At 38.1% G+C, this 10,039-nt stretch overlaps 1 non-coding gene across 1 annotated transcript; it reads right to left on the bottom strand.

The window, feature by feature from the left end:
• Positions 1-8,852: 8,852 nt before the first annotated feature.
• Trnas-uga lies at positions 8,853-8,927 on the bottom strand. The gene has a single exon. It is a non-coding gene; the product is annotated as a tRNA-Ser (tRNA).
• Positions 8,928-10,039: the final 1,112 nt, after the last annotated feature.

The following is a 10,039-nucleotide window of genomic DNA, read 5'->3' as shown; positions in this document are numbered from 1 at the left end:
TTTTGTGAAGTGTGGCATGAAAAGCTGTACCTTCCACTTCCTCAGAGAATACCTTCTAGGATGATAGTTTTACTTGCTTAATCACAAAATATTTAGTATGGGCCTTCCAATATTTTGTCCATGTTCAGGAATTCCTTAGAGTTCTAGCATAAATCAGTTTACCTTCAATTCCTCTCAGGCCTGAAATGCCCCCTTTATATAGATATGGCACTCGTATCAGGGCAACATCCATCCTGTCATCTCAGGAGATGATTCAGGTTGGCAGTTGCCCCTTTACTGAGTTGCAGGTTTATCTGCAAGACTTGCAGTTTCCATCTTGCTGCCATGGTCACTTTTGATATCTTTGGTACCTCGATGGTAACCTGCAAGAACCCTAAGTGCAATCTCAGTTTCTTGAGAGACCTTTCCTGCCTTGAAGAGATCAGTTGTTGTCTCGACCAAGAGCTTCACCTCCTCCACCGATATATCTTAAGCACCACCCCCCTAAACCAATCTGCTGTTCCCCTTCCCCTCAGAAACAAATAAGAGCACCTTTGTCCAGAAAAACCTTCCAGAATTTGGTCCTGGACTTCTGTCCCTCTAATCTTCTCAAAGACAGTCATCTCATTAAGTTCCATCTGCTGTAATGTGATGCTGACCATTGGATATTCCTATTGGAACACTGTCATCCTGAAAACTGAGACAGGAGTACTATAGGTCTGTTTCCCTATTTCCTGCCTTGGCATTTTCTGGGTGTGATTGTCCCAAAAAGAATATTCATTTGCATTTACATCTACATCTACATCTATACATACTTTGCAAGCCACCATAAGGTGTGTGGTGTAGGGTACCATTTAACCCAACGAGCCATTTCCTTTTCTGCTCCACTCTCAAACAGAACGAGGGTGAAATGACGTCTGTATGCCTCCGTGTGAGCCCTAATTTTATCTTCATGATCCTTATTCCAAATCTACATTGGTGGCAGTAGAATTTTTCTGATGTCAGCCCCATATACTATTTATCTAAATTTTCTCAGGAGAGCTTCTCAAAAAGAACATTGCCTTCCCTCCAGTGATTTCATCTGAGCTCTCAAACCTCTCTCTAATATGCGTGATTTGTTCCCTTCCCCTTCCCTACTACAGGCCTTACATGCTCACTGCATTTCATATTGCTTTACAACATTGTGTCTAGATACTTTACCAATGTGACTGTGTCAAGCAGCACACTAGTAATACACTATTCAAACATTATTGGTTTGTTTTCTCTACTAATCTATATTAACTTGAATTTAGAGATAGTTGCCATTCATCACACTACCTAGAAATTTTGTCTAGGACATACTGTATCCTCCTGCAGCCAGTTAATGACAACACCATCCTATACGCCACAGCATCATCAACAAACAGCCGCAGATTACTGCTTACCCTGTTTGCCAGATCATTTGTTGTTGTTGTGGTCTTCAGCCCAAAGACTACTTTGATGCAGTTCCAGCTCTCCAGCCTACTCCATCTTGTGCAAGCATCTTCATCTCTGAGTAACTACTGCAGCCTACCTCTACATCTACATCTACATTTACATTTATACTCCGCAAGCCACCCAACTGTCTGTGACGAAGGGCACTTTACGTGCCACTGTCATTACCTCCCTTTTCCGTTCCAGTGAATTGTGAATTGTGGTTTGTTAGTCTCACAACGTACATAATCTAAATCATTTGATTTAGGTACAGGAGACAGGTCAAAATTTTGGTAAAGTTTTACCATATACATACAACACCTGATTTTAACAAATGGTACCATAACAATAATACAATATAAAAATACACATACAATAAAAAACTAACAATTAATTACAACAACTGATTTCAACAAATGGTATCATAATAATAATACAATTTTGTTACACATACAATAAAATTTTGTTACACATACAATAAAAGACTAACAATTAATTACCCCTTGCTCAAATTATCATGTCATCCTTTATGAATTCTTCTACTGAATAGTAGCATTTATCCCACAGAATCTGCTGTAGCCTTATTTTTAGACTCTCTGGCTTCATATTAAATATATTTTTGCCCATTAGCTTGTTATATATTCTCATCCCCATATACTGTGGAGTTTGTGCACATAATTTCAAATGGTGTGTGGGTAACATAAAATTATTTTTATTTCTTGTGTTGTACGTGTGGTTAAAATGATATTCCTCAAATAATTTTTGTCTGCTGTGTACAAAGATTATAATTTCATAAATTTATATGGAGGGAACTGTTAGGATTTGCAGGTTCCGAAATAACGGGCGACAAGATTCTGTTTGTTGTGCACTACACATGCATCTTATAATTTTCTTTTGCAGTTTCAGTATTCAAGATACACTACTTGAATTTCCCCAAAAAATGATACCATACCTAATGACAGATACAAAATAACTATGATATGCTATTTTTCATGTACTCATGTCAGTAGAGTTTGCTAGTATTTGCAATGCAAATGCAAAGCTGCTTAGTTTAATTGATAGGAACTCAATATTTGTACTGCAGTTTAAGTTGTTGTCCACATTTAGTCCTAGGAATTTGACTGTGTTAACTTCTTCCATAGGATGGTTGTGATGATGTATTTTATGATGCACACATTTCAAATGTTTGGTTTTGTAATGTACCATATTGGTTTTTACAATGTTCAGTTTCAAGCCATTTCACTGGAACCAGTTTTCTAGAGTACCCATTGTGCTCACAATGGAGCTCTGGATTTTTTCTACATCATCTTCAATTAAAACAGAAGTGTCATCTGCAAACGGAACTGACGGGGAATTTATATTTATGGGCAGGTCATTTACATAGAATACGAACAGGATTGGCCCCAAAATGGAGCCTTGAGGCACACCTTGTGATACTGTACTCCATTTAGAATAATAATTCACTGCATTTGATGTGACACTTACCCTTCGCTTTCTGTTGTGCAAGTATGATGTGAGCCATTTCAGAGCTTTGTCCTTAATCCCATATTTGTTTAATTTGTAGATAAGCAAGTCATGGTTCACCGAGTCAAATGCTTTTGAAAGATCGCAGAAGATACCTGCGACTTTACTCCTCTGATCCAATGATTTGCATATCTTCTCAATAAAGTTATTTACTGCATCCAGTGTGTTTTTTCCTTGTTGGAACCCTAATTGGTTACTTACAATAACATCATTTTTTATGATAAAATTTTTGATCTGATTTGCAGCTACTTTCTCTAACACTTTTGACAGAATTGGGAGAATAGAAATAGGGCGATAGTTTCCCATATCTTCCCTAGACCCTTTCTTGAACAGAGGTCTCACTTCAGCATATTTTAACACATCAGGAAAGCACCCCTGTTCAAAAGATTGGTTGATTATTTTAGCTAGCGGGGGTGCTATTATGTCAGATACTGCTTTAATCACTTTACTTGGCGCCCCATCCCACCCAGCAGAAATTTTATTTTTTAATGACAATATAACATTTTTCACATCCTTTATTGTGACTCTTTTTTTAAATCTGTGAGATACTCAGCTTCTTGGTCAAGTCCAAAGGGATTTACTTTACTATGATATTCTGCTACATCAACTTCTGACTTTGCTACATTTATGAAGAATTCATTTAAACACTCTGATATTTGAGCTGGGTTTACAACAACATTATCATCTACTTTAATCTTAGTTATTTCATTACTACTGATTTTAACACCTAACTCTGATTTGACAACAGACCACACTGCGTTTTTCTTACTATTATGTTGTAAAATAAACTTATTGTTTGCCATTTGTTTTGCTGCCTTTACAACTTTTTTGAATATGGGTTTATAATGTTTCACATACACAGCAAAATGTCTGTTTTTGTTATATTTCAGTTCATTATGTAGTTGCCTCTTTCTGGCACTAGAAATTTTTATACCCTGAGTTATCCATTTAATCTTCCTAGTCGTTTTGTTACATTTGGCTTTAAGTGGAAAAGTTTCATTAAATACTTCAAGAAAGCTACAACGAAATTTGTTAAAGTTAGTACTACTTGAGATACAGCTGTCATAAGGCCATTCAACCTCTCTTAACTTATTGCTAAATATAGTGAGGTTTTTTTTCATTGAAGTTCCTTTTCATGTAGCTTTTGTTACATGAAATTTCTTTATAGAGTTTTGGTAGTTCAATGAATAATGCGGAGTGGTCAGAGATTCCTAAATCTAAGCAAAATTTATTAACATCTTCAAACACATAATTTGTTAAAATATTATCAATACAGGTTGCTGACTGTGCATTATTTTAGTGGGTTGCATGAAGTTTGCTTTGAAGCCAAAGTTTTTTATTAAGTCATTGAATTTGGCCACATCATTGCTGTCAGCTATGATATTAATATTGAAATCAGCAGCTATTATAATATTTTTTCTTTTTTCTTTATTAAGATTTTCAAGAAGGCACTTAAATTTGAGCAGGAAAGCTTCAATTGTAGTTTTGTCTGGTACTCTGTAAATAGAAACTACTAAGACATTTAGGTCCCTTAACTCGATGCAACAGCTTTCAAACATACATTCTTCATTCAAATGATTAAAATCGTTCCTTACTTCATATTTCATGTCAGGATGAGTAAGTATGCAAGAACCTCCATGTGATTTCTCTCGTCTACAAAAACTTTTAGCTAATTCGAAATTTTCTATTTTATTAAGATTTTTAATATTACCACATGTAAGCCAATGTTCATTGAGGCAGATAACTTTAATATTTTTAAATTACGAAAGAATAATTTGCAAGTCGTCTAGTTTATGATTTTTGTTTGAAAAGTCGGCACTGAGACCGTTTATATTCAAGTGCATTATACATGGACACTCTTTTTTATTTATGGGTTCAGGCATAGGCCTACTCTTCCTTGTGTACTGTTTCGGTCTCGCCGTTTTTGTTAGCAAGCACTGTTTCCCATCCCCATCATTACTTACAAGTTTCCCTTATTATTCAGAATTTTACATGTATCAGCGAACATTTTACTGAGAATTCTGGATCCTAGCCTATTTAAATGAAGACCGTCTTTACCCAAGCATTTATTGTTTAAGAACTTGTTCGGATTTACAAACACAGATCCTAAGTTGTTACAGATTTCGTCTACATCACGGTTTATTCTGTCTATGTATTGATCACTGACGGATCGTCTGTATACAATACCACTCACTCACAATTCTAGATGTTTTGTAGAGATTACTGGCTGATCGAATTAAGTTTTTTGTTTCACTTACAGTTTCCTCTTCAGTGTTGCTTCTAAGAGAATTTGTACCTACGTGAATGAAAACTCCTTCATAATTCTTCCGAGAAGCCTCTGCTGGACCATTCTGCGACCTATGTATGTTGCTGAAGTGTTTGTTCAACTGGTGAGTCTTGATTCCTGCGCGAACGTCTACTTTGCATTTTGGCACTACCACATTTTTGAGCAGAGAATCGCCAATAACAAGGAAGTCATTTGTTTCGTTTTGTTTTTCGTTACTCAGGTGCTTCGAATTATTTTTACTGTATGTTACACTTGTCCACTTATATTTGTTTTCGGTTTTTGACACTTTCGCATGGGTTTCTTTCGTAGGTGCAGCAGAATCGTCGTTTAAGTGAACGGATGTATCGTTCCGCCTGTTTTTGATATTTTCATCTATCGCCTCAACTATTTTGCAAAAACATTTTTTCCCGCGCTTCAGATCACTATTTTCTTGCTTTTGCACTGATAATTGTGCTTTTAAGGTGTCAATGTCGCTACGCAGCACTTTAATAATTTCTTCCTGTGAGCTAACTGTGGAAGCTAGTTTCGTGTTTTCGTCATGCAAACAGTCTAGGCATGACCAGTGAATATCGTCGCTAATAAATTTCAAGCAAATTTTTGCACACCTTTCAGGCATCCAAAAGTTGCACTTACACACAGAATTCCTTTAACAACCCGTTTCTGACACTTTTTACACGATGCACCATTTAACTTTTGCCTATTTCCGAGCGTTGTGTCACTGCACTTTTCAGTTGGCGCCATCTTGACTTCAATCAATGGTTCGCGGGAAGAACGACTGTCTGAAAGCCTCTGTGCGCGCTCGAATCTCTCTAATTTTACATTCGTGATCTCCTCGGGAGGTATAAGTAGGGGGAAGCAATATATTCGATACCTCATCCAGTAACGCACTCTCTCGAAACCTGGCGAGCAAGCTACACCGTGATGCAGAGCGCCTCTCTTGCAGAGTCTGCCACTTGAGTTTGCTAAACATCTCCGTAACGCTATCACGGTTACCAAATAACCCTGTGACAAAACGCGCCGCTCTTCTTTGGATCTTCTCTACCTCCTCCGTCAACCCGATCTGGTACGGATCCCACACTGATGAGCAATACTCAAGTATAGGTTGAACGAGTGTTTTGTAAGCCACCTCCTTTGTTGATGGACTACATTTTCTAAGGACTCTCCCAATGAATCTCAACCTGGTACCCACCTTACCAACAATTAATTTTATATGATCATTCCACTTCAAATTGTTCCGCACGCATACTCCCAGATTTTACAGATGTAACTGCTACCAGTGTTTATTCCACTATCATATAATCATACAATAAAGGATCATTCTTTCTATGTATTCGCAATACATTACATCCTTCTGAATCCACTTACTGTATTTATGTCTTGGCCTGTCTCTACAATTCTTAATACCACACTTCCCTCCAGTACTAAACCGGTGATCCCTTGTCATCTCAGAATGTGTCCTACCAACCAATCCCTTCTTCTAGTCGAGTTGTGCCACAAATTTCTTTGCTGCCCAATTCTATTCAGTACTTCCTCATTAGTTACACAGTCTTCCCATCTAATTCTCTTCTTGCCTAAACTGTTTATTATTCATGTTTCATTTCCACAAATAGCTACACTCGACACAAATACATTCAGGGAAGACTTCCTGACACTTAAGTTTATATTTGACATTAACAAATTTCCCTTTTCCAGAAACGCTTTTCTTGCCATTGCCAGACTACATTTTATATTATATATTTATATAGAGAGGTCTACTTTGGCCATCATCAGTTATTTTGCTAGCCAAATAGCAAAACTCATCTACTACTTTAAGTGTCTCATTTCCTAAACTAATTCCCTCAGCATCACCTGATTTAATATGACTACATTCTATTATCCTTGTTCCACTTTTGTTAAAGTTCATCTTACATCCTCCTCTCAAGACAGTGTCCATTCTGTTCAAATCTTCTTCCAAGTCCTTTACTGTCTCTGACATTATTACACTGACATCAGCAAACCTCAAAGTTTTTATTTCTTCTCCCTGAACTTTCATTCCTACTCCAGTTTTTCTTTTTTTTCCTTTATTGCTTGCCCAGTGTGTCAATTGAATAACATAGGGGATAGACTGTAGCCCTGTCTCATTCCATTCTCAACCACTGACTCCCTCTCATGCACCTGACTCTTGCAACAGCATCTGGTTTCTGTAAAAATTGTAAATAGGCTTTTGCTCCCGGTATTTTACTCCTGATACCCTCATACTTTCAAAGAGTATTCCAGTCAACATTGTCAAAAGCTTTCTCTAAGTCTACAAATGCTATAAACATTGTTTTGCCTTTCCTTAACCTCTCTTCTAAGAGAAGTTGTAGTGTCAGTATTGTCTCACATGTTCCTACATTTTTATGGAATCCAAATTGGTCTTCCCTGAGGTTGGCTTCTACCAGTTTTTCTGTTCTCCTGAAAAGAATTCATGTTAGTATTTTGCAATTATGACTTACTAAACTAAAAGTTAATTCGCACTTGTCAATTCACATTTGTTAGGAGCTACCTTATTTGGAGTCTGAATTATTGTATACTTCTTGATGTGAGGGAATTTTGCCTACCTCAAACATCTTGCACACCATATGGAAGAGTTTTGTCATGGCTTGCTCTCCCAAGGCTATCAGTAGCTCTGACAGAATGCTGTCTACTCCCAGGGCCTTGTTTTGACTCAACTCTTTCAGTGCTCTGTCAGATTTTCCTGCAGTATCATATCTACAATCTCATCTTTAGCTATGTCCTGTCCATTTCTAAATATTGCCTTCAAGTGCATCTCTCTTGTATACACCCTCTATATACTCCCTACACCTTTCAGCTTTGCCTTCTTTGCTTAAGACTAGTTTTCTATCTTAGCTATTGATATTCATACAGCTGCTTCTCTTTCCTCAGAGGGCCTCTTCAATTTTCCTGTAGGCAGTATCTATCTTTCTCCTAATGATATATACTTCTACATCCTTACATTTGCCTTCTAGCCATTCCTGCTTAGCCATTTTGCACTTCCCGTTAGTCTAATTTTTTTTAGATGTTTGTAGTCCCTTTCACCTGCTTCATTTACTGCATTTTTATATTTCCTCTTTTCATCAGTTATATTCAATATCTTCTGTGTTATCCAAGGATTTCTACTAGACCTCATCTTCTCACTTGTTTGATCCTCTACTGCCTTCACTATTTCATCTCTCAAAGCTACCCATTCTTTGCCTCCTCTATTCCTTTCCTCTGTTCTTGTCAATCATTCCACAATGCTCTCTCTGGAATTCTCAACAACCTCTGTTTCTTTCAGTTTATCCAGGTCCCATCTCCTTAATTTCCTACATTTTTGCAATTTCTTCAGTTTTAATTTTCAATTCATAACCTATAAATTGTAGTCTGAGTCGAAATCTGCCTGCAGAAACGTCTTACAGTTTAAAATCTGGTTCCAAAATCTCTGTCTTACCATTATATAACCAATGCGAAATGTTCTGGTGTCTTCAGTTCCTTTCCACATTCACAACCATCTTTCATGGATTCTTAAACCAAGTATTAGAGATCAGAATGAGATCTTTACTCTGCAGCAGAATGTGCGCTGATATGAAACTTCCTGGCAGATTAAAACTGTGTGCCGGACCGAGACTCGAACTCGGGACCTTTGCCTTTCACGGGCAAGTGCTCTACCAACTGAGCTACCCAAGCACGATTCAAGCCCCGTCCTCACAGCTTTACTTCTGCCAGTACCTCGTTTCCTACCTTCCAAACTTTACAGAAGCTCTCCTGCAAACCTTGCAGAACTAGTACTCCTGAAAGAAAGGATATTGCGGAGACATGGCTTAGCCACAGCCTGGGGGATGTTTCCAGAATGAGATTTTTCACTCTGCAGCAGAGTGTGCGCTGATATGAAACTTGCCCGTGAAAGGCAAAGGTCCTGAGTTCGAGTCTCGGTCAGGCACACAGTTTTAATCTGCCAGGAAGTTTCATATCAGAGCACACTCCGCTGCAGAGTGAAAATCTCATTCTGCAAACATCCCCCTGGCTCTTGCTAAGCCATGTCTCTGCAATACCCTTTCTTTCAGGAGTGCTAGTTCTGCGAGGTTCGCAGGAGAGCTTCTGTAAAGTTTGGAAGGTAGGAGACGAGGTACTGGCAGAAGTAAAGCTGTGAGGACAGGGCGTGAGTCATGCTTGGGTAGCTCAGTTGGTAGAGCATTTGCCCGCAAAAGGCAAAGGTCCGAAGTTCGAGTCTCGGTCCGGCACACAGATTTAATCTGCCAAGAAGTTTCAAGTATTAGTGATGATTAAATTATGCTCTGTGCAGAATTCTACTAGGTGGCTTCCTCTTGCATTCCTTTCCCCCAGTCCATAGTCACCTACTATTTTTGCTTCTCTTCCTTTTCCTGCTATCAAATTCCAGTCCCCCATGACTACTAAATTTTCTTTTCCCTTAACTATCTAAATAATTTCTTTTCATCTCATCACAGACTTCTTCAATCTCATGATCATCTGTGGAGCTAGTTGGCACTTAAACTTGTACTACTGTGGTGGTTGTGGGCTTCATGTCTGTTTTGGCTACAATAATACACTCGCTATGCTGTTCATAGTAGCTTACCTGCATTCCTATTTTCTTATTCATTATTAAACCTACTCCTGCATTATTCCTGTTTGATTTTGTATTTGTAACCCTCTACTCACCTCACCAGAGGCTCTGTTCCTCCTACCCCTGAACTTCACTAATTCCCACTATATCTAACTGTAAGCTATCCTTTTTTTGATTCTCCTGATAATGACATCACCCTGAGTAGTCCCCAGCCAGAT

This window comes from Schistocerca americana, chromosome 4, assembly GCF_021461395.2.
Source record: "Schistocerca americana isolate TAMUIC-IGC-003095 chromosome 4, iqSchAmer2.1, whole genome shotgun sequence".
NCBI lineage: Eukaryota > Metazoa > Arthropoda > Insecta > Orthoptera > Acrididae > Schistocerca > Schistocerca americana.
This window is presented reverse-complemented; position numbering and strand designations above follow the sequence as displayed.